At 41.0% G+C, this 25,217-nt stretch overlaps 1 protein-coding gene across 3 annotated transcripts in view; it reads left to right on the top strand.

The window, feature by feature from the left end:
• The window catches only part of ARHGAP10 (Rho GTPase activating protein 10), a 327,164-nt gene that overhangs the window by 171,531 nt on the left and 130,416 nt on the right, over window positions 1-25,217 (top strand). The window lies entirely within an intron of this gene.

The raw sequence follows: 25,217 nt of genomic DNA, 5'->3' as shown, positions 1-25,217 counted from the left end.
TTTGCATTTCTATGGGGGTGGGTCAGAAAGAATCTTGCTGTGATTTATGTCATAGAGTGTTCTTCCTATGTTTTCGTCTAGGAGTTTTATAGAGTCTTGGCCTTACATTTACGTCTTTAATCCATTTTGACCTTATTTTTGTATATGGTGTTAGGAAGTGTTCTAATTACATTCTTTTACATGTAGCTGTCCAGATATCCGAGCACCACTTATTGAAGAGGCTGTCTTCTCTCCACTGTATATTCTTGCCTCTTTTATCAAAGATAAGGTGACCATATGTGTGTGGGATTATCTCTGGGCTTTCTGTCCTGTTCCATTGATCCATATTTCTGTTTTTGTGCCAGTACCATACTGTCTTGTTTATTGTAGCTTTGTAGTATAGTCCGAAGTCAGGGAGCCTGATTCCTTCAGCTCCGTTTTTCTTTCTCAAGATTGCTTTGGCTGTTCGGGGTCTTTTGTGTTTTGATACAGATTGTGAACTTTTTTGTTCTAGTTCTGTGAAAACTGCCATTGGTAATTTGATAAGGATTGCATTGAATCTGTAGATTGCTTTGGGTAATATAGTCATTTCCTCAATGTTGATTCTTCCAATCCAAAAACATGGTATATCTCTCCATCTGTTTGTATCATCTTTAATTTCTTTCTTCAGAGTCTTACAGTTTTCTGCATACAAATCTTTTGTCTCCTTAGGTAGGTTTATTCCTAGGTATTTTATTCTTTTTGTCGCAATGGTAAATGGGAGTGTTTCATTAATTTCTCTTTCAGATTTTTCATCATTAGTGTATAGGAATACAAGAGATTTCTGTGCATTAATTTTGTATCCTGCTACTTTACCAAATTCATTGATTAGCTCTAGTAGTTTTCTGGTAGTATCTTTAGGATTCTCTATGTATAGTATCATGTCATCTGCAAACAGTGACAGTTTTACTTCTTTTCCGATTTGAATTCCTTTTATTTCTTTTTCTTCTCTGACTGATGTGGCTAAAATTTCCAAAACTATGTTGAGTAATAATGGTGAGAGTGAGCAACCTTACCTTGTTCCTGATCTTAGAGGAAATGTTTTCAGTTTTTCACCATTGAGAAGGATGTTGGCTGTGTGTTTGTCATAGATGGCCTTTATTATGTTGAGGTAGGTTCCCTCTATGCCTACTTCCTGGAGAGTTTTTTTTTTTATCATAAATGGGTGTTGAATTTTGTCAAAAGTTTTTTCTGCATATATTGAGATTATCATATGGTTTTTATCCTTCAATTTGTTAATATGGTGTATCACATTGATTGATTTGCATATATTCAAAAATCCTTGCATTCCTGAGATAAACCCCACTTGATCCTGGTTTATGATCCTTTTAATGTGCTGTTGGATTCTGTTTGCTAGTATTTTGTTGAGGATTTTTGCATCTATGTTCCTCAGTGATATTGGCCTGTAGTTTTCTTTCTTTGTGACATCTTTGTCTGGGGTTGGTATCAGGGTGATAGTGGCCTTGTAGAATGAGTTTGGGAGTGTTCCTCCCTCTGCTATATTTTGGAAGAGTTTGAGAAGGATAGGTGTTAGCTCTTCTCTAAATATTTGAAATAATTCACCTGTGAAGCCATCTGGTCCTGGGCTTTTGTTTGTAGGATGATTTTTAATCACAGTTTCAATTTCAGTGCTTGTGATTGGTCTGTTTATATTTTCTATTTCTTCCTGGTTCAGTCTCAGAAGGTTGTACTTATCTAAGAATTTGTCCATTTCTTCCAGGTTGTCCATTTTATTGGCATAGAGTTGCTTGTAGCAATCTCTCATGATCCTTTGTATTTCTGCAGTGTCCGTTGTTACTTCTCCTTTTTCACTTCTAATTCTGTTGGTTTGAGTCTTTTCCCTTTTTTTCTTGATGAGTCTGGCTAATGGTTTATCAGTTTTGTTTATCTTCTCAAACAACCAGCTTTTAGTTTTATTGATCTTTGCTATTGTTTCCTTCCTTTCTTTTTCATTTATTTCTGATCAGATCTTTATGATTTCTTTCCTCCTGCTAACTTGGGGTTTTTTTTTCTTCTTTCTCTAATTGCTTTAGGTGTAAGGTTAGGTTATTTGAGATTTTTCTTGTTTCTTGAGGTTGGATTGTATTGCTATAAACTTCCATCTTAGAACTGCTTTTGCTGCATTCCATAGGTTTCGGATCATCATGTTTTTATTGTCATTTGTTTCTAGGTATTTTTTGATTTCCTCTTTGATTTCTTCAGTTTTCTCTTGGTTATTTAGTAGAGTATTGTTTAGCCTCCAGGTATATGTATTTTTTGCAGAGTTTTTCCTGTAATATCTAGTCTCATAGTGTTGTGGTCAGAAAAGATACTTGATACAATTTCAATTTTCTTAAATTTACCTAGGCTTGATTTGTGACCCAAGATATGATCTGTCCTGGAGAATGTTCCATGAGCATTTGAGAAGAAGGTGTATTCTTTTGTTTTTGGATGGAATGTCCTATAAATATCAATTAAGTCCATCTTGTTTAATGTGTCATTTAAAGCTTGTGTTTCCTTACTTATTTACATTTTGGATGATGTGTCCATTGGTGAAAGTGGGGTGTTAAAGTCCCCTACTATTGTTGTGTTACTGTCAGTTTCCCATTTTATGGCTATTAGCATTTGCCTTAGGTATTGAGGTGCTCCTGTGTTGGGTGCATAAATATTTACAATTGTTATATCTTCTTCTTAGTTTGATCATTTGATCAATTATGTAGTGTCCTTCTTTGTCTCTTGTAACAGTCCTTATTTTAAAGTCTCTTTTGTCTGATATTCAAATTGCTACCTCAGCTTTCTTTTGATATGCATTTTCATTGAATATCTTTTTCCATTCCCTCACTTTCAGTCTGTATGTATCCCTAGGTCTGAAGTGGGTCTCTTGTAGACAGCTGATATATGGGTCTTGTTTTTGTATGCATTCAGCCAGTCTGTGTCTTTTGGTTGGATCATTTAATCCATTTACATTTAAGGTAATTATCAATATATATGTTTCCTATTACCATTTTCTTAATTGTTTTGGGTTTGTTTTGAATGTGTTTTCCTTCTCTTGTGTTCCCTGCCTAGAGAAGTTCCTTTAGCATTTGTTGTAAAGCTGGTTTGGTGTTGCTGAATTTTCTTAACTTTTGGTTGTCTGTAACGGTTTTAATTTCTCCGTGAAGTCTGAATGGTATCCTTGCTGTGTAGAGTAATCTTGGTTGTTGGTTTTTCCCTTTCATCACTTTAAATATGTCCTGCCACTCCCTTTTGGCTTGCAGAGATTCTGCTGAAAGATCAGCTGTTAACCTTATGGGGATTTCCTTACATGTTATTTGTTGCTTTTCCCTTGCTGCTTTTATATTTTTTCTTTGTATTTAATTTTTGACAGTTTGATTAATATGTGTCTTGGTGTGTTTCTCCTTGGATTTATCCTGTGTGGGACTCTCTGTGTTTCTTGCCCTTGATTGACTATTTCCTTTCCCATATTAGGGAAGTTTTTGACTATAATTTCTTCAAATATTTTCTCAGACCCTTTCTTTTTCTCTTCTTCTTCTGCGACCCCTATCATTTGAATGTTGGTGCATTTAATGTTGTCCCAGAGGTCTCTGAGACTGTCATCAGTTCTTTTCATTCTTTTTTCTTTATTCTGCTCTGCAGTAGTTATTTCCACTATTTTATCTTCCAATCACTTATTCGTTCTTCTGCCTTAGTTATTCTGCTATTGATTCCTTCTAGAGAATTTTTAATTTCATTTATAGTGTTGTTCATCATTGCTTGTTTGCTCTTTATTTCTTCTCGGTCCTTGTTAAACGTTTCTTGTATTTTCTCTATTCTATTTCCAAGATTTTGGATATCTTTACTGTCATTACTCTGAATTCTTTTTTAGGTAGACTGTTTCCTCTTATTTTTTTGGTATGGTGGCTTTTTACCTTGCTCCTTCATCTGCGGTGTGTTTTTCTGTCTTCTCATTTTTCTTATCGTACTGTGTTTGGGGTCTCCTTTTTGCAGGCTGCAGGTTCGTAGTTCCCGTTGTTTTTGATGTCTGCCCCCAGTGGGTAAGGCTGGTTCAGTGAGTTGTGTAGGCTTCCCTGTAGAGGGGGCTAGTACCTGTGTTCTGGGGGGTGGGGCTCAATCTTGTCTTTCTGGTGGGCAGGGTTGTCTTTCTGGTGGGCAGAGGTGGAGGTCCCATCCCTATTCTTTTAGGGTGTCTGTGAATTTATTATGCTTTTAAGCAGCCTCTCTGCTAATGGGTGGTGTTGTGTTCCAGTCTTGCTAGTTGTTTTGCATGGGGTGTCCAGCACTGGAGTTTGCTGTCCGTTGGGTGGAGCTGGGTCTTAGCATTGAGACAGAGTTCTCTGGGAGAGCCTTCGCCAATTGATATTATGTGTGGCCAGGAGGTCTCTGGTGGTCCAGTGTCCTGAATTCTGCTTTCCCACCTCAGAGGCTGAGGCCTGACACCAGGCCGGGGCACCAAGACCCTGTCAGCCACACAGCTCAGAAGATAAGGGAGAAAAAGAAAAAAAGAAAAGAAAAATAAATAAATATTTTTAAAAAGTAAAATTATTAAAATAAAAAAATAAGAAAGTAATAATAATAATAATAAAAAAGAAGAGAGCAACCAAACCAGTAAACAAATCTATGAATGATAACACGTGCTAAAAACTATACTAAGAGAAACATAAAAATCAGAAACAAGTCAGTTGCAGACAGTTGCCCACAAAGTCCACCACCTCAATTTTGGTATGTTTCATTGTCTATTCAGGTATTCCACAGAAGCAGGGTACATCAAGGTGATTGTGGAGATTTAATCTGCTGCTCCTGAGGCTGCTGGGAGAGATTTCCCTTTCTGTTCTTTGTTCACACAGCTCCCGGGGTTCAGGTTTGGTTTTGGCTCCACCTGTGCATGTAGGTCGCCCTGAGGCATCTGTTCCTGCCCAGACAGGATGGGGTTAAATCAGTGGCTGATTAGGGGGCTCTTGCTCACTCAGGCCGCGGGGAGGGAAGGGTATGGTAGCTGTAGTTGGAATGCTGGCGAGCTTGTGGCGGCATAGGAGGGTGTGATTTTGCAGTAGCGTGAGGTGTACCGTGTGTTCTCCCGGGGAAGTTGTCCCTGGATCCTGGGACCCCGGCAGTGATGGGCTGCACAGGCTCCGGGTGCTGGGAGGCGTGGATAGAGACCTTCGCTTGCACACAGGAGTTTTGGTGGCTGCAGCAGCAGCATTAGTGTTTCATGCCCATCTCTGGTGTCTGAGCTGATAGCTGCGGCTCCCGCCTATCTCTGAAGCTTGTTTAGGTGGTGCTCTGCCTTCTGTGGGCAAGCAGGGAAGGAATCCCCTCTCCTCGCGCACCCTGAAACAATGGTCTCTTGCGTCTTAGGCAGGTCCAGACTTTTTCCTGGACTCCCTCCTGGCTAGCCGTGGCGCACTAGCCCCCTTCAGGCTATGTTCACGCAGCCAACCCTAGTCCTCTCCCTGGGATCTGACCTCTGAAGCCCAAGCCTCAGCTCCCAGCCCCGCCCGCCCCGGTGGGGGAGCAGACAAGTCTTTCGGGCTGGTGAGTGCCGGTGGGCACCGATCCTCTGTGCAGGAATCTCTCCGCTTTGCCCTCCGCACCCCTGTTGCTTGGCTCCGAAGCTTCCCCCCTTCGCCACCCGCAGTCTCCGCCCGCGAAGGGGCTTCCTAGTGTGTGGAGACCTTTCCTCCTTCACAGCTCCCTCCCACTGGTGCAGGTCCCGTCCCTATTCTTTTGTCTCTGTTTTTTCTCTTTTTTTTTTTGCCCTACCCAGGTACGTGGGGAGTTTCTTACCTTTTGGGAGGTATGAGGTCTTCTGCCAGCGTTCAGTAGGTGTTCTGTAGTTGTTCCACATGTAGATGTATTTCTGGTGTATTTGTGGGAAGAAGGTGTTCTCTTTGTGTTCCTCCTCTGCCATCTTGAAGGTGCCCCTGCATCACTTCTTTTCATCAGTCAGGATAAAGCTAGTTTATGTTCCTGTAACAGGAAACCTGAAATCCTCTGTGGCTTAAGACAACAAGACTTATTTCTCACTCAGACATTGGTAGGAGGGCTTTGCCCATCACTGATATCTGGGCTTCCAGGTTCCTGGTTGCCTTGCCTGGAGGGCTTTGGACCAACAAGTGAGTGCTCTGGCCTTGAAGTGAGTCATTTGCTCACAGTTCAGTGGTCAAAAATGGCCACATGGCCCCACTCAAACCCAGTGGGTCTGCATAGCACAACCCTACCAGGAGCCTGGAAAGTACACAGCCAGGAATATTTGGTGGATAACATTAATGACCACTGTGTGTGTGTCACGTGCCTGTGTCCAAAGGCATTTAATGATATCTGATTGAAGAATTATTTCTAATCACTTTTTTCAGTGTTTTAAACATGACTATCATTGTCTGAAAACTACCATTTCGTATGTTTTGGTTAAAGCAGTTAGTGTACCTTTTACCTATCATGTTCTTTTATTTTTATTTATTTTTTATAAATAAATTAAATTATTTTTGCCTGAGTTGGGTCTTTGTTGTTGTGCATGGGCTTTCTCTAGTTGCTGCGAGCGGGGGCCACTCTTCGTTGTGGTGCGTAGGCTTCTCACTGTGGTGGCTTCTCTTGTTGCGGAGCACGGGCTCTAGGTGTGCGGGCTTCAGTACTTGTGGCTCACGGGCTCTAGAGCGCAGGCCCAGTAGTTGTGGCGCATGGGCTTAGTTGCGCCGCGGCATGTGGGATCTTCCTGGACCAGGGCTTGAACCCGTGTCCCCTGTATTGGCAGGCGGATTCTTAACCACCGTGCCACCAGGAAAGTCCTACCATGTTCTTTTAAAAATAGCATGTGGCGTTTTTATCTACTTTGTTTGTGACATCAGTTAAATATTTGCAAAGCATCAGACAGATGTCTAAAATTTACTATAGTCTTCAGTACCCTAAGAAAAGGTAACACTTTTAGAGTATTCACATACTAATATAGATAGCATATATAATATATGACACATATATAATATCATCTGTATTGGCCAAACGGGACTGTTAGCATTTACTGTACTTTTGGCATCAAAGCAAACCCCGTTTCACTACAGTATCAGTGTCAGTTAACAGATCATACTCTTCTTTTCCATAGAGTTGTTTGTTCATGAAGGTAAGGCACGTTTGGGAGTCAGATCAACTGATCTTTCATCCATTTACCGAGTGTTTGTCAATGATGTGAACCGGCTCTTAATGGATCCAGGCAGTCTGACTACCACTGGGAAAGTATTGCTTATGTTTTCCAAGCTGAAGGACTTCCTAAAGCAGCTGTTCTCGAACATTGCTGTGCAGTGGAATCACCTGGGATCTTCAAACCACACTGCTGCCTGGCTCTCACACCCAGTCAGCCTGATGTCATTGCTGTCAGGTGTGAAATAGGAAGTTGGCATTTTCAGTGCTCCTGAGGTGATGCTGATACATGGTAAAGTTCAGGCACCACTGTCCTGATGTTCTTGTGTGTTGGAGCAATGGAATACACAGTTGTTATCTTTGTAGTGTCCTGTTACATGGGGAACTTTCAACTTCTTTTTAAAAATAACCCAACCTAAACCCAGACAAACAAAAAAGAAAACTTCCCAAGAAAATAGCACAGTGTTCTTCTCCTTCCCTCAGTAACAGGTGACTTATCACAGTTAAACCCTAGCTCTCATCTGAAGCCAGTCGGCCAGTATTTATTGAGCATTCATGTGGTGTATTGATAAATAGCCTTGCTCTAGGCCGTTGAGATACGTATTAAAGGCTGGTTACATACAATTCTTGATCCATGAATGGTAGACAAAATATAGGTATTTGTAATTTAAGTATAACAGGTACTAAAATAAAAGTGTTACAATTTTGCATGGATCAAGGGAATTTGAATGCATTTTGATGGATTGCTGAGTACTTGATCTTTTTTTCTTTTGCGGTACGTGGGCCTCTCACTGTTGTGGCCTCTCCCGTTGCGGAGCACAGGCTCCGGACGCGCAGGCTCAGCGGCCATGGCTCACGGGCCCAGCCGCTCCGTGGCATGTGGGATCTTCCTGGACTGGGGCACGAACCCGTGTCCCCTGCATCGGCAGGCGGACTCTCAACCACTGCGCCACCAGGGAAGCCCTGAGTACTTGATCTTAATTGAGGACTGTGTTTAGGAACAGGCTTCTTTGGTTTTAAAGTAGTAGAAAAGTATATTTTAGCATTTAGAGGGACGTCAGCAAAGATGTGGAAACAGAAGCAAGCCAGATGGAAAGGAAGCATGAAGAAACAGAGGTAAAGAAGTACTCAGGTATTTGCATTTAATTGGCAAGGACCTGGGGTAAGTACTAGAGGGTAGTGGATAGCAGAGTAGCAGGCTTATCAGAAAGGTAAATATAAAAACCAGTATTAGTAGCCATAGGTGGAATGACTCAGAATTCTGCCTAGGTTGGAGTATTCCACAGGGGAGGCAACTGATTGAGGATGATCGATTTGGCACTGGGGTCGGGCAGCACGGATACGTCCAAGTGATTGAGCAGAGGAAGATGTCGTCATCTGGAGCAGTTGGTTGTACACAGAGAATCACAGTTCTGCAAGGAATTTCACCTTCAAGTTTTAGTTTGGGAAACAAAGGATATCAGGGAAACTCATGGGTCCCTGGCAGACCTGATGAAATATATTAGGATCACCAGGGTGCTTCTTGAAAATGCAGATTCCTGGGCTCAGTCATCTTTGTTGAATCAAAATCATTGGTGGCCGGGCTTCTGCGGTAGACAGTGAGAGGTCCAGTAAGAACAGACAGGTGGAGACGGGACTTTTCTCATCTTGTACTTTTTAGGGGATAGAAGAAGCTTTCCTGAGAAAGTAGAGTTTATGAAGGCTCCAGGTCCTGGATCCATGTAACTTCTGGGATTACAAGAGAGAGCATAGTTGATGTAGGGTACAACCTCCACCCTAAAAAGTGAGCTTAAGAGAAGTAATCACCAAATGTCTCAAAGTGGCCAAGTTGCAGTGCATCAGAAGTCAAGGATGGTTCAAAGCTAGATGCTTGTAGGTTAATCCAAGGCAAATTCAGAAGCGTTCACTCATCTCACCGCTTTGCTTCTAGCCCTCCTACCTACCATCTCTGCATGATGCCTAGTTTCTGATGCCCTGTGGTAGTTTCTCCCTCTGTGGGAAAAGACGCCAGTATTCTCAAGCAGTTTATACACCCTCTCGGCCATTGTTTGTGTCTGATCCATGGCGCTGTCATGATGGGGTCTGCTTTTCCAGGCGCCTGCACCCCTGGAAGATGATGATGGGTCCAGTCTTTTCCTTTGCCCCTCCTGGGCCTCTGAAATACCACTGACTCTAGGCTTCCTTGAGGACCCAGCAGTCGGGCTTCCTTCCAAAGTACGAGGGGGAACTGTTCTAGGTGCACATTTGCAGGGTGTCAGGAGCAAGGAGTCTTGGCAGGGAAAAGAGTGGGTGTTGAAGTGGAGGGGTTTGAAAGGATGTGCTGCACCTGGGACCTGAGAGTCATTGGGTGAGACTGGAGGAGGGGCTGGAGAGGTGTGTGGGAGAGAGGGGGCACTCAGGTCCCTTTGTGGAAGGTTTACCTTTCTGTGGGTGACAAGGATTTGTAGGTTTACGTTCCAAAGTGGTGCAGTAAGGGAGGCATTCTGGAAAGTTGTAGTTTGGTAAAACTTTGTTAACCTTTCAGACCCTTAGTTTCTAAAAGACTGGAACTAGGAAGTTCATTCTCACTGTCTACTCCCACCCACGTCTGTGAAGGTCAAAAGAGCTAATTTTGATGATCGTAGATTTTACTACTCATAAATGTATCTCTTTATTTCCTCTTTCCATCCTTCCCCTGGATTGTTTTAATCCCGAGATGTACACGTTCTTCATTTGGCACTTCTGTTGCCTGGTATCGTTAACTGTGTCTCACATATTTATTTTGTTTCTGGAACTTTGCTTTTCCCTTGGAGTAGAGAAAATGTCTTATTTATCCTTTGCCTCTTCGCATTTCTAAGTACAATGTCTTGCACACGTAGTAAGCACTCAATAAGCAATTGCTTTTTGCTCGAGTATTCAGAGATCTGCTGAAAATACCACATTGGCAGTATTATGTGTTCCAACAGTTTGTAATATTATTGGAAGATTAGTGAAAGAATTTATTCTTCTGTATGTGATTGGAATTAGTGCTTTCAAATAACTTGCAAGATTGGTTTTCACTCCATGAATTTGTCAGCATCTTTCTGAATTATGGGTAATATTTTAGACATAGATAGAAAGATGCATCATGTTACATATGAAAAAAATCGCAAGGTTTCAGAGCTTGGAGAATAATTTCCTTAAGTAAACAACTTAAGGAGCTGCCTCCCATGCCCAATACCTGGTCTTTTGTTTGGAACTGGGTGACACAGCGTTTTTCAGGTGCATATGTTGTAAAATGTGCAAAAACAAAGTAAGGCTCTTTTGCTTAAAAAGTTCTTTAAATAGTCGTCATGATTTAAAACTATATTTGTGTGCCACTTCTGTTTATGAATTTCTCTTAAAAAATTCTTCCATATGTGGATAATTTGAATATTCACTTTAATTTCTAGAGCATGGCATTAAAATGTCGGTCTAGGCAAGCTGTCAGTTATCAAATTCAGCTTTGTAACAAGCTGTGAACTCATGGGATAGAAGTAGGAAGCCACATCTAAGATGTGACAGTCTGAATTATCGCATGTAAAAGTGAATTTCTCTTTCTTTGGAAAGCAAAGTTTTAGGTCTTTGGAAAATCGTTCTCAAGTTGGCTTGAGGGTTTTTCTGATTCCAGAGCACTTCTGGAATTGTATGGGGCCTCAAGACGGTAGAAGATGATAATGTATAGTTTCAGTATTAATCTTTGTGGGAGGGAAAATGCCCAAAGTGGACTTCAACATATTTTACTACGTTTGCACATTAATCTTCAACTGCCGAGGGCCAATTATGTGCAAAATGAAGAAAATAAAGAACAGCTGTCCCCAGAAAATTTACAGCAAGTAAACTAGACCTTCTCGCTCGCTGTCTCTTTTTGAATCAGAATGGGTGTGAAATGTGTGTGGGTGGATACAGAGGACAGGCTTCCACGGTAGGGAGGTGAAGAGTCTTGTGGTGTCTGCAGAAATGCAAATGCGGAGCTGAAATACTAACTCCAGGCGATTCGGGACTGATTTTTAATTTTCTCAATTAGTAATCTTATTTGTTTTAAGAGCAAAGAAGTGTCTAAAGCTATTAGCCTCCAAATGAATGGTTGAGTGAAATTAATACAGACAGATGGTTAAATCTTCTTGCTCCTGAGTAGGTGTGCGAGGCTTTGTGTGTTCGGCTCCCATTTGGATGAGGTCCGTGGGCATTTTATTGTAAGGCTCTCTCGGCACTCTTAGCATCAGCTGAAGAACAGGGACTCAGAAGTCAGCCTTGTTCAGAATCTCTTTCTCCACTTCTTCGCTCTGCAGCCATGCAAGTGAGCTGGTTAACCTCTCTGTCTTGATTTGATCATGTGTAATTCGGGATAATGGTAGCAACTTTTTCGTAGGGTCGTTGTGAGAATTAAACAGGGAGGCTTGGGACATTGGCGTATATTGAGTGCTCAGTAAATGTGAGTTGCTTCTTTAGAAATAAATCTATGAATTGAGGCCAGTCACAATTCAGTGGTCCCATTATTGATGCAAGGCTCTGGGAACACTAAGGGATTTGTTTTTTAAATAGTAATTTATATAGGCAAAGAAATCCCCTGAGTTCACTTTAGTCACGTAATTTTAAGTGGCTCTTGTAACAAGCAGTGAAATTAACTGGCTTGCCTTTCAACCTCCTGTCTCTCTGCCCTACGGATACTTGAGCAGTTAAATGGCCAGAGTGCAAGGAAGAAAAGAGACTCAGGAGCAAGATGATGGCTTTAGATTATCTCAAGCTTTCAGAAAAAAAGAGGAAAAGAAAAGAGAAAAGAAAAGAGGAAAAAAAAAAAGAGAGAGATTGTCCAGGGTTGCCTTTGCCTAACATGGATTTGTCCCTAATGCCACAGCTGCTCTGAGGTGGAGGAGAGGCAGGTGGCAGTAGCGAGACACCAGTAGACCTTTTCTAATATTCTGATCTCTGTAGAGGAGGGATAAAAAGGAGGCTTGCAAATAGCAACGGGCAACTTTTGCCTTGAGTCTGAGTCTCTTTTCTAATTTAGAAGTAAGTAAAAATTTGTAGCTACTTCAACTTGAGCTACACGAATGATGAGTTTGAAAATAACATGTACTCTTCCCTAGCTGCCCATTTATTCCAGCTTACTTTACTACTTAATACTGCTGGGTGTGTACATGTTAGGTGGACTTTACTCAGAACTTTCTGGCTGTTTCTTGAAGGAAAGATACAGGGGAGAAATGGTCAAGGTATGGTTCCTGCTCTTAAATCTAACCTTTAGTTTCAAGACAGTGAAGGTGCTGAGATTTTACTTTACTTTCCTGTGAACAAGTTAGCCTGTACAGTTTCATGGATGCTGGTAGAAGACACAAGACTCCTGGATCAGAGGTGAAGGACAGTTCATTACTCTCAGTAGCCAGTGTTTTACGTTTCGTGTTGGGGCCCTGAGCCCCAGTTCCCAAGGGCACTGCAAAGAGGCTCAGATATAGCTGCACACATTGGGTTGTGTTTTAGGAGAAGGATAACTCTGAACTTAGAAAACTCGACTCTTTCGAAATGACTGGCAAGCATGTCTGCCGTTTGCTCTAGATGGACACTATATTTTCCAAGGCTGCAAGCAAACCTGTTCTTTGCTTCAGAGGGAGATGCTGGCGCAGATGGTGTTCACCCACCCTGGGGTGTTGCTGGCGGAGGTGAGTGGGTGGAGATGACGTGAGAAGATGCTCTGTGAGCAATTGAGGCCGGAGTGTGGCAGATCCCAGGTGCTGGGCTGCGTATTTGCCTCAGTTCTGTAGGCACTGGTGCGACAATGACAGATCTGAGCAGGGGTGCGTTCAGATCTTTGACAGAAGTAGAGTTGATGCGGGGAGGGGCATAGAAGGAAAGATGACTGGTTGGGTTTTAGAAATAATCCAGGTGAGAAATCACGGAGGTTTAAACTTGCCATTGGCAATGGAAAGAAAAGATGCATAGAAGAGACACTTGGCAGAAAAATAGAATCTGGTGGCCTGTTGGATGTAGGAGGTAAACGAAAGGGAAAAGGAAAACCTGACTCTAAGGTTTCCAGCCCTGGTAGCTGAAGACATCTTTAGCCAAGACAGAGAATGCAAGAGGAACAGTAGGTTCAGGGGGAATACAGACTGGTTTTGGATATCCCAGATTCCAGGTACCTGTGACATACCTGCGTCAGAAACGCAATGAAGGCTGCCAGAGAGGTATGGGCGTCATTTTTAGAGAGGCAAAGTTTGGATAGTTGGAAAATCCTTCAGGTGGATGGTGAGGTAAGAAGATAGTGGGGCAAAGGGCAGAATCTTTGGGCATCTTTGCATTTAGAGAATGAGAGGAAGAAGAAGAGTGAAGGAGACATACAACAGTCAAAGGGGTAGGAGGAGAATCAAGAGAGTGTGGTGTAAGGGAATCCACAAGGGGAGATTTGAAGGGGGATCAACAGTGTCAATGCTCTAGATAATCCAGGTATGAGGAGGATCGAGAAACAGCCAATAGAAGTCAAGAAGTCATGAAACTGGAGAACAACGAGGTTGTACTTACGTGTCATTTTTACAAGAACCTTGTAAGACAGTGGTATTTCTCCGTTTTACATGATCAGCTGAAGTGAAGGGTCATCATCGGACTTGTGTGAGTCTCAGGGCTAGGAAATGGCAGACTACAGCTCACATCCAAGACCGACTTCTTCTTAAAGCTGGTGCTCTGAACCACAATGAACGTGAGGACATGGAGATTCTCTAGGCTGATCTTCTGAAGACGCTGGAGATGAATGAAACAATAGAAGACACATTTTTTTTTAAATGTTTTAATTTTATTGGAGTACAGTTGATTTACAGTGTTGTGTTAGTTTCAGGTATACAGCAAAGCGATCCAGTTATACATACATTCATTCTTTTTTTTTTTTGCGATACGTGGGCCTCTCACTGTTGTGGCCTCTCCCGTTGCGGAGCACAGGCTCCGGACGTGCAGGCCCAGCGGCCATGGCTCACGGGCCCAGCCACTCCGCGGCATGTGGGATCTTCCCGGACCGGGGCACGAACCTGTGTCCCCTGCATTGGCAGGCGGACTCTCAACCACTGCGCCACCAGGGAAGCCCTATTCATTCTTGTTTTAGATTCTTTTCTCATATAGGTTATTACAGAATATTGAGTAGGGCTCCCGTGCTATACAGTAGGTCCTTGTTGGTTATCTGTCTTAGATAAAGTAGTGAGTGTGTTCATCCCAAGCTCGTGATTTATCCCCCTCCCCAACCCCGTTTCCCCTTTGGTAGCTATGAGTTTGTTTTTGATAACTGTAAGTCTGTTTCTGTTTTGTAAATAAGTTCATTTGTATATTTTTTAAAAAATTAGATTCCACATATGAGTAATATCATATGATATTTGCCTTTCTCTGTGTGACTTAGTATAATAATCTTTAGGTCCATCCGTGTTGCTGCAAATGGCATTATTTCATTCTTTTTTATGGCTGAGTAATATTCTATTGTATATATGTACCACTTCTTCTTCTTTTTTTTTTTTTTTAATTTTTTGGCCACACTGCGTGGCATGTGGGATCCTTAGTTCCCCAACCAGGGATCGAACCCGTGCCCGCTGCATTGGGAGTTCAGAGTCTTAACCACTGGACTGCTAGGGAAGTCCCTGTACCACATCTTCTTTATCCGTTCATCTGTTGATGGACATTTACGTTGCTTCCATATCTTGGCTATGTAAACAGTGGTGCAGTGAACACTGGGGTGCATGTATCCTTTTGGATTATGGTTTTCTCTGGATATATGCCCAAGAATGGGATTGCTGGATCATTTGGTAGCTCCATTTTTAGTTTTTTAAGAAACCTCCATAGTGTTTTCCATAATGGCTGCACCAATTTACATTCCCACTCACAGTGTAGGGTTCCCTTTTCTCCACACCCTCTCCAGCGTTTACTGTTTGTAGACTTTTTGATGATGGCCATTCTGACTGGTGTGATGTGATATCTTATTGTAGTTTTGACTTGCATTTCTCTAATAATTAGTGACATCGAGCATCTTTTCAGAAGACAAATGTTTAAGGAACAGAGGAGGTTTGAAACTGTAGACAATAGGAAAGGGAAGTGGGGAGGGAAGATTTGAGTATCACTCTCTGAAGTGCTCATCTCGATCTGGGATGAAGCCATCCTGAAGTTACACCTGCCCTCTTTCCGGACCAGCTCCATCATGGACCCCTGAGGGTGTACCATCAACCCAAGGAAGATGTGTCCCCTTTGCTGAGAATCTCTACAACTCCCTGCAAAGTCTCTCAGTGGCAGACCTAATGTCAGTGTGGGACCTGCATCTGACAGTGTTTGAAATTCAAATAAACGGCAGTTTACATTTTCCGAGTATTCTGTGTACTCTAGTTCACCCAGGCTCTACACAACTCAGTAGGTGGTTGAGCAGATACATCTTCTTGATTAGGCTTAGGTGCATATATTAGGCTCAAGAGACAAGTTGAAAGTGGCAGAGCTGGGATTTGAATGCCGGTCTTCGATTCTTAGATTTACTCTGTGGCGATAGAAGTAAAATGAGACGAAGAGTTGGGTGACCGAGCACCTTAGTGGTGATGGGGATGCCGGAAGGTGCAGAGGCTGTGAGATGCTTCTTTCCCGGAGGTTCACCCTGTGAGGAAAGATGGAAGGGCACGTCGAATGAGTCAGAACTAGATCTCTTAGACCTGGGACAGCTAGACATCAGACACCTGGGGAGAGTTTGGGACCCCGAGTGTTTCTAGTGAGAGAGGAAACTCCCTGTTATTTTGCAGCTTCCTCCTGCCCCTCTCTAGGCATCCTGCCTGCTGGCTTGGTGGTTGTACAAGGAATAACAGCAAGCCTAGGGGTTGTCTGGTCTGAAGCAAAAATGCTTTCCCTTGTGCTGGCTAGAAACGGGAGATGAGGCCAGCCACACGGAGTACTGGGAGTATACTATAGTCCATTTGGACCCCAATACAAAGGTAGCCCTTAATAAACCAAACACTCTTTGTATTTGAGACTTGGATTTGAGAGGATGAGACTTAGAGTCAGGCCTAGATGTCTGAAGAGTCCAGAAATGATCAGTACTTCCAAAGAAATTGGCTTGGACCTGGAATGGGATATTTGCCTTGTCCTGTTTTCGGGTATTTCTCACTCCTGCTGGAATGGACCTGCATGTGACGGCCAGCCTCGGGAGTGCCAAGCTGGCAGGTTTCTGAGCTCAGCCTTGGGTTGGTCTGGGTGTGAAAAGAACACATGAATGAAATCATGAGACCTCTCCGCTAGGTGCCTGCTGGTAGGGAGGCTCTTGATCCTAGCCCAGAAACGGATTTTTATGAAAAGAGTAGGGGAAAGCCAACACGAAAGTGGAAGCAAGACTTCATAGGGAAGGAAAACGCAGATCAGTTCCTGGCGGATAGTAGCTGTCTGTAATGCTTTTCTATCTGCCGCCCAAATAATTATCATCCAGGGGAGAAATTCCAAACGTTACTGGTGAACAGGAATTTTATATTTTCCATGAGTCATTCGTATTAAATAAACTTTGACTGTCTTCCCAACATAAGCTTTATTTTATGACAGTGGGCTGTAGACTGCATGCCTTGGTTAGAGTGACTTTTATATGTATTTTGCCAAGGTGTTTTGATATTAATCTTGATTTTATGTTGCAGTTAAAAAGATTTTCATGAGTGCTTGTTATGTAAGGCTCATGCAAATGCTTTATAAACATTATCTCCTTTAATTTTCACAACAACCCCATTCCATCATTAACCTCATTTTTCAGATAAAGAAGTTGAGACAGGTTGAATAACTTGCCAGTAACAACTGGGAGAGGGGAGAGCTGGAAGCTTCCCGAATCTCCATAAGCTTAATTTGTAATAGTTTGTATCTTATAACCTTAACAAATTTCTATTTCCAGGATATGTTTTGTTTTTGTTGTTTTTTTTTTAAATGAGGGAACCAAGATCTAGAAAGGTTAAAATGTTACTCGGTATCATTTTGAGCTTCTCATCTTTGTAAAGGTATAGGTAACCTTCTAACTGTCCCAGTGCTTAGAAATGGTCTCTTACACTGCTTTTTGCAGTATTTAATACATTGTAAGTGTTAAAAATAATGCATTCTTCTTCTAAAGCTTTAGAATTCTGCAGTTTTATATAGAGAGCTTCTTAAATTTATGATGTTGAATGGTAGGTCCCTTTGATGGAAGAGTGAATCATTCTTGGTTCTATGTGCTTATATTTAAAACTAATTTAATATAAACATGTGTTTTTGACAGAACCTTAAAATATTATGGATCACCCTGTATCTTGGAAGGGTATCTTTGTGTATGAACCTGTTTATTTTTATGTAACTCAGTGTAGTGGGTGGACTGGAACGTGTTTACTATACTTACACAGACATATAAGCGTAGTGCTCATTGAGGGTTAGTTATAAATGTATGGAAGGAACGCATTACCAAGTTTTTGTAATTCACCTATGACCTGAAACGATATTCATGAGTCTCTTCATTGCTTTTCTTTGAATGCCTTTTGTAGTATCTCTTTCTTTTTTAAAAAAATTGAAGTATAGTTGATCTACAATGTTGTGTTAGTTGCAGGTGTACAGCAAAGTGAGTCAGTTATATATATATATATCTATATATATCTTTTTCAGATTCTTTTCCATTATAGGTTATTACAAGATATTGAATATAGTTCCCTGTGCTATACAGTAGGTCCTTGTTGATTATCTATTTTATGTATTTTAGTGTGTATATGTTAATCTCAAACTCCTAATTTATCCCTCCCCCCTCACTTTCTCGTTTGGTAACCTAAAGTTTATTTTCCATGTTTCTGAGTCTGTTTCTGTTTTGTAAATAAGTTAATTTGAATCATTTTTAAAGATTCCGCATAAGCAGTATCATATGATATTTGTCTTTCTCTGACTTCACTTAGTATGATAATCTCTAGGTCCATCCATATTGCTGCAAATGGCATTCTTTCATTCCTTTTTATGTGTAATATTCCATTGTGTGTGTATATGTGTGTATAATACATCTTCTTTGTCCATTCATCTGTTGGTGGACATTTAGGCTGCTTCCAAGTCTTGGCTATTGTAAATAGTGCTGCCGTGAACATTGGGATGCATGTATGTTTTCGAATTAGAGTTTTCTCCAATATATACCCAGGAGTGGGATTGCTGGATCATATGCAACTCTAGTTTTTTGAGAAACCTCCATACTGTTCTCCATAGTGGGTGCACCAATTTACATTCCCACCAATAGCGTTGGAGGGTTCCTTGTTCTCTACACCCTCTTCAGCATTTCTTATTTGTAGACTTGTGGCTGATGGCCATTCTGACTGGTGTGAGGTGATGCCTCATTGTGTGTTGATTTGCATTTCTCTAATAATTAGCGATATAGCATAGCATTCTTTTTTTTTTTTGCGGTACGCGGGCCTCTCACTGTTGTGGCCTCTCCCGTTGCGGAGCACAGGCTCAGCGGCCATGGCTCACGGGCCCAGCCGCACCACGGCATGTGGGATCTTCCCCGACCGGGGCACGAACCCGTGTCCCCTGCATCGGCAGGCGGACTCTCAACCACTGCGCCACCAGGGAAGCCCTAGCATAGCATTCTTAAGCCTTGTTGCTAGGTATTTCCTCACAAATTTTTCCTAATCACTTTACATATGATACTGTTTCCCTTTTATTTTCAGGAATCTTTCAAGATATATAAGATATAATTACCAAACATATTTAAAATTATTATACACACACATACATGCATGAATATTTGTATTTGTTCATTACATAGCCAACAGGGGAGTTTGTCTTTGCAGTGCCGGTGAGATGTGTAAACCTTTATTTGTACTTATGCATGTCCATGTTTGTATATGCACATGTGCCTCATTAATAATGACACATTGCAGACTTTTGATGTGAATGTGAACATGAACATTAATGACCTTTCACCCCTGTTGTCAACGTGCACAAATGCAAGTAAACATTTCACTTTCTCTGCAGATATTACTCAGATATCTCAGTTCACACCAAGCACTTTGCTGGTTACTAGATGAGAACTGAATGAATGTTAGTTTATAAACCCCTGGAATCTGATCATTTATTCTGTAGAATCACACACCTGGAAAGTTTTTTGCAATAATCTTGTGCCTGTTACCATCAAAAGTATTGATGTTCCAGTTTGAGCCTTACTTTTTTATACTGTTATATCTATTTTTTTCTTTTTAAAACATTTTTTAAAAATTTCATATTGGAGTATAGTTGATTTACAATGTTGTATTATTTTTTGTAGTTATAAATAATCCTTTTTGTCTTTTCATTTTCTTTCCACATCTCTTTCCTAACCAATCATCAGCTTATCAATTACTGATTCAGTTTATTTATTATTCAGTTTCTTTGCTAAATGTATACCATGAGCTCTCAGGCACAGACTCTGCTCCTGAAGCCAAAAATGTTCTTTCCTAAACAAAAGACTTTCTGGCTGGGTTAGTCCCAAGTTGTTCTCTGTTTTCATTTTAATTCTCTTTTTAATTTTACCCTATGTGTTCACTTTATTCTAACTCAGTGCCTAAAATTTAGTAAGTCCTCAATACTTTTTATGAAATTAACAGGAAATTAAGTGTGATATAATTTCTAGCCTGTTGTCTTCTCACTTCTTTCCAACTTCTCCTTCTTTTCATTTTATATTCTTCTTCTCCCTGTTTGCCTTTCCTGTGTGCGAGTTTTAATTACCTTTCTTCTCTCTTCTGCTTCCTTAACTCCGAATGGCACTGTGTTTTCTTCTTACTTCATTGACTTGTCAGTTGAGTCCCTCCAGCCTTTATCTCCACCTCTGTTGTTTAATGGAATTTATCAACCCTCTAAAACTTTTTGTTTTTCTTTTGCTTGTAATTTTTTTTTTATTGTCTCAAAGTATCTTCTTTTCTCTTTTGATTCTCCAGCCCACCTACAAGGACCTCTGGTTGCCCACTGGGGTTCCTGAGTTCCAGGCAGCTGTTTTCTGGAGCTGAACGGACCCTCTGGGTCTGGTAGCATCATTTGGGTTTGGAGAAGGAAACAGTGAGGCAGAGATGATGATGAAACTCATTTCTACTTCTCGCCCCTCTCCTCAAGGAAGATGTGGGCCGTGCTTAGTGACAGCACTGTGTGAGATTGGAGGAGGCAGGTGGTGGGAAGGAAGGCACGTTTGATATCACCTTGGCCGCTTTGCCCAGGGACAGCTGTCATCAGCTGCTTGTCAGTGAACTTGAGAGCACTTACCTTGCCTTTACTACCGATCAGAACCAATCTTATAAATTAAAAGAAAAAAAATCCTTGGGCCTATAAACACTTTGACCCAATTATAGATTTTTGTTAAAAGTTAGAAAGTATTGTGGTAATGATACCTGTCAGTAAGCTGTGGTATGCCGAAAAAGTTTTAATACCTTGGATTTTTAAAAAAATATTTTATGGGAGTACGGTAGATTTATAATGCTGTGTTAGTTTCAGATGTACAGCAAAGTGATTCAGTTATAAATTTAGCCACTCTTTTTTAGATTCTTTTCCCATATAGGCCATTACAGAGTATTGAGTAGAGCTCCCTGTGCTCTACAGTAGGTCCTTATTAGTTATCTATTTTATATGTAATAGTGTGTATATGGCAATCTCAATCTTCCAATTTATCCCCTTCCCCTCCACCTTACCCGTTGGTAACCATAGTTCGTTTTCTACATCTGTAACTCTGTTTCTGTTTTGTAGATAAGTTCATTTGTACCCTTTTTTTTAGATTCCACATATAAGTGATATCATATGATAGTTATCTTTCTCTGTTTGACTTACTTCACTCATTATGACAGTCTCTAGGTCCATCCATGTTGCTGCAAATGGCCTTAGTTCGTTCTTTTTTATGGCTGAGTAATATTCCATTGTACATATTACTACATCTTTATCCATTCATCTGTCAGTGGACATTGAGGTTGCTTCCATGTCCTGGCTATTGTAAATAGTGCTGCATTGAACATTGGGGTGCATGTATCTTTTCAAATTATGGTTTTCTCCGGATATATGCCCAGGATTGGGATTGCTGGATCATATGGTAGCTCTATTTTTAGTTTTTTAAGGAGCTTCCATACTGTTCTCCATAGCGGCTGTACCAGTTTACATTCCCACCAGCAGTGTAGGAGGGTTCCCTCTTCTCCACACCCTCTCCAGAATTTATCGTTTGTAGATTTTTTTGATGTTGGCCATTCTGATTGGTGTGAGGTGATACCTCACTGTAGTTTTGATTTGCATTTTTCTAATAATTAGTGATGTTGAGCATCTTTTCATGTGCTTTTAGCCATCTGTATGTCTTCTTTGGAGAAATGTTTATTTAGATCTTCTGCCCATTTTTTGATTGGGTTGTTTGTTTTTCTGGTATTGAGCTTCATGAGCTATTTGTATATTTTGGAGATTAATCCCTGTCACTTGCTTCATTTGTGAATATTTTCTCCCATTCTGAGGGTTGTCTTTTCGTTTTGTTTATTAATACCTTGGATTTTAAAGTTTTTAGTTCTTAAGTGTAATGTCTGGTTTGGGCCAAGTTCAATCTGTATCTGTAGTTCTAAAATAATTTCAAGTCAGATCAACCTAGCTATACCTATTCTGTACTCAGTTATTCTATGCAAGGCACCGTGAAAGCTATTAAAAATAAACAAACGAGAAAAGTCCAAATCAAAGTTAACCTAATATCTTTCCAGGTAATATCTCTATGTATTTGGGGAGAAAAGGAAGAACACAGGTCCACAATTCTTTTTTTTCTTTAACAATTTATTTATTTTTAATTTTTTTTGGCTGCGTCGGGTCTTGCTTGTGTCACGCGGGCTCTCTTGTTGAGGCACGCAAGCTCAGTAGTTGTGGTGCGTGAGCTTAGTTAGCTGTCGCGCGGCGTGTGGGATCTTAGTTCCCCAAACAGGAATCGAACCCACATCTCCTGCACTGGAAGGTGGATTCTTTACCACTGGACCACCAGGGAAGTCCCAGAGTCCATGATTCTTAATCTGAAAATTCTGAGGTGGACGTGTTTGAGCAAAGGCAATATAGGACATATACTGTCTTATATTTAACGTCTTCAGATAGGTTTGGTGTGGAAACTATTTTTAACATAGTGACATATGAATATTCATGCTGAGTGGGGAAAAATACAGACCTAAATAACCTGATGTCAGGTCAGGCATTCAGATTTTTGATTTTGGCAACTGTGAATAGCAGAATGTGGGCTTGTTTTAAAATGTGATCAGGTGTTAAAAGAAAATAATTACGAGTCACATTCAGAAAAAGGGAATATCAGAGGGTGTGGAGAAAAAGGAACCCTCCTACATTGTTGGTGGGAATGTAAATTGGTACACCCACTATGGAGAACAGGATGGAGTTTCCTTAAAAAAACTAAAAATAGAGCTACCATATGATCCTGCAATCCCACTCCCAGGCATATATCTAGAAAAGACAAAGACTCTAATTCAAAAAGATGCCTGCACCCCAAGGTTCATAGCAGCACTGTTTATAGTAGCCAAGACATGGAAGCAATCTGAATGTCATCGACAGATGAATAGATAAAGAAGATGTGGTGTGTATATATATATATATACACACATATATATATATACAATGGACTATTACTCAGACATAAAAAAGAATGAAATAATGCTATTTACAGCAACATGATAGACCTAGAGATTATCATACTAAATGAAGCAAGTCAGACAAAGACAAGTATCATACAATATCACTTATATGTGGAATCTAAAACATGATACAAGTGAAGTTATTTACAAAAACAGAAACAGACTCATAGACATAGAAACAAACTTAGCTTTACCAAAGGAGATAGTGGCGGTGGTGGGGGAGAGACGTTAGGAGTCTGGGATTAACAGATACACACTGCTGTATATAAATTAGGTAAACAACAAGGACCTACTGTGGAGCACAGCGAACTGTAGTCAATATCTTGTAATAACCTATAACGGAAAAGAATCTGAAAAAGAATAGATATAGACACATATATACTCACACAGATATGTATAGCTGAATCACTTTGCCGTACAGTTGAAACTAACACAACATTGTAAATTAACTACACTTCAATAGAAAAAATGGTGAGAAAAGAATATATAAGTTCAAAACAGATAAAAATTTTAATAAAAGGGAATATCACTGTGGGTGGTGACAGAAAAGGTGGGATTTTTTTCTGATTTGAAGGTCTGGATGGGACTTCACCTTGCTCACTGTCGACTCTTGGGCAACTAGAATCACACCTGCCATGTATTTGGTGAATACGTATTTGGCAGATGAGTTATTAATGAAGAGAAAGGGAAGAACTTCCCCGTCAGAGGAGACTTGTGCCTGAGGAGGGGATGAATTTGATAGTCAGCGGTCTGCTCTGATTGAAGACGAATACTCTGCAATAAATGTGGGTAGGTGAGGTGGGACCCCTTATGGGGAGTTATGTGTCTGTGCCTTACATGCTTCTTCAGCTGAGGAATTCGGATTGGATCTGATGACTTTAACTTTTAAATGAGGATGGGAGAGACCTAAAGGTAATCAAAGTGGCTTGAAAAATGGAAAGTAGAAAAAACGATGGTGTTCAGAATGGATTATGGTTGTGTGTATGTCCCTGTAAGGATGCCCAACATGCAGGCATCAAATTCGAGGCCATGCTGAAGAAGCAGAGATTAGTTCAGAGTGTGAAGAAAATGCAGAGATTGCGATCTGTTGCATTTGGAAAGTGACAGGAAGTCAAAGAAAATTTTCAAAATTCTAATACTTGGTGATGAGAAATACTGATCCCTTTGGCTGATAGGGGAAATTTGGAAGAGAAGTTGGAGAGGATATACGAATCGTATGACTTGGCGTATTGATTGGTTTATATTCTTCAAACCTGTTTATATGATGTCTTTTGTATGTCATGTGTGTGTTCATAGATGTAAAATTTGTCCCAAGTCCCTAGTCCAGAGCTTTTAAGGACAATGTAACAAGAAACAGTAAATCCTACATGACTTGAGTGTATGTGTTCTAGGTGCCGTTTCCAAGCTGCTTTTATAGGAGGTTTATTTAAATTTCATGTTAAAAAAGGAAAAACTGTGTTGAGTAGCATTAGTTCCCCCTTGTACCTTTCATTACGCATTAGCAATGAACTCTTCTTCTCTCGGGTTGATGAATTTGAACTTGATCTATTATCTGATAGTAATTACCAGCACAGAGTGATGATTATTGCTGAAGTAACATTCTTATTTCATTTCTCTTTGTATGTCGGGCACTTCTCAGAGGGCACGTTTGTTTGCAGCATACGACTTGCTCTTTTGGCTTCTGGCTTTGAGGCCACTATTTTAGGTTTCTTAAATAGAGTAGTATTGACAAAAATCCTCTGGTATTTAAAATTCTCTGGGCATGGTCTTCTAGCTTGTAGGAGACAGAAGGAGTGGGCTGTGGCTGGTGTTTTCTCCTCCGGCAGGCTCAAGCTCTGATTTTTGTGTTTCTTGACAGTTTCTTTTTTTTCCCAACTCCTGGCAGGGCTGACCTGCATCTTTCTCTGCTCTTGGAGTCAGTGTTTCCCATCATGAAGGTGCCTCTCTGCTACTTTGATTCTTGAGCCTTCTTAATAGTCTTGTGTAGGCTGAAGGGCCAGCCTTTCCTCTTCTGGTCCTTTGAGCTCTCCAGAGACAGTCGAGAGAGAAGGTGTGTCTGTTTTGCTGGGGCTGCCGTAATCAAGTACCACAGACTGGGTGGCTTAAGCAACAGAAGTTTATTTTCGCAGAGTTCTCGGGGCTAGAGATCCGAGACAGGGCGTCCGCAGGGCTGGTTTCTTCTGAGGGCCCCTCTCCACGGCTTGTGGATGGCCATCTTCTCCCTGTGTTTTCACACTGTCTTCCTTCCGTTTGCATCTGTGGCCTGATCTCTGCTTATAAGGATACCAGTCATATTGGATTAGGGCCCACCCTCATGACCTTGTTTTAACTTAACCCCTTCTTTTAAAGACCTTAGTTCCGGAAACAGTCACATTCTGAGATACTGGGGGTTAGGACTTCAACATATGAATTTTGGGGGACACAATTCAGCAAATAACAGACGAATAGGACATTTCAGAAGCTTGAAACTGAGTAAGGAGAACGAAACAAAAGGCAGCCCAGTGAAAC

This window comes from Stenella coeruleoalba (assembly GCF_951394435.1).
Source record: "Stenella coeruleoalba genome assembly, chromosome: 4".
Lineage (NCBI taxonomy): Eukaryota > Metazoa > Chordata > Mammalia > Artiodactyla > Delphinidae > Stenella > Stenella coeruleoalba.
The sequence above is the reverse complement of the archived record's forward strand: the minus strand, read 5'-3'. Positions and strand labels throughout refer to the sequence as shown.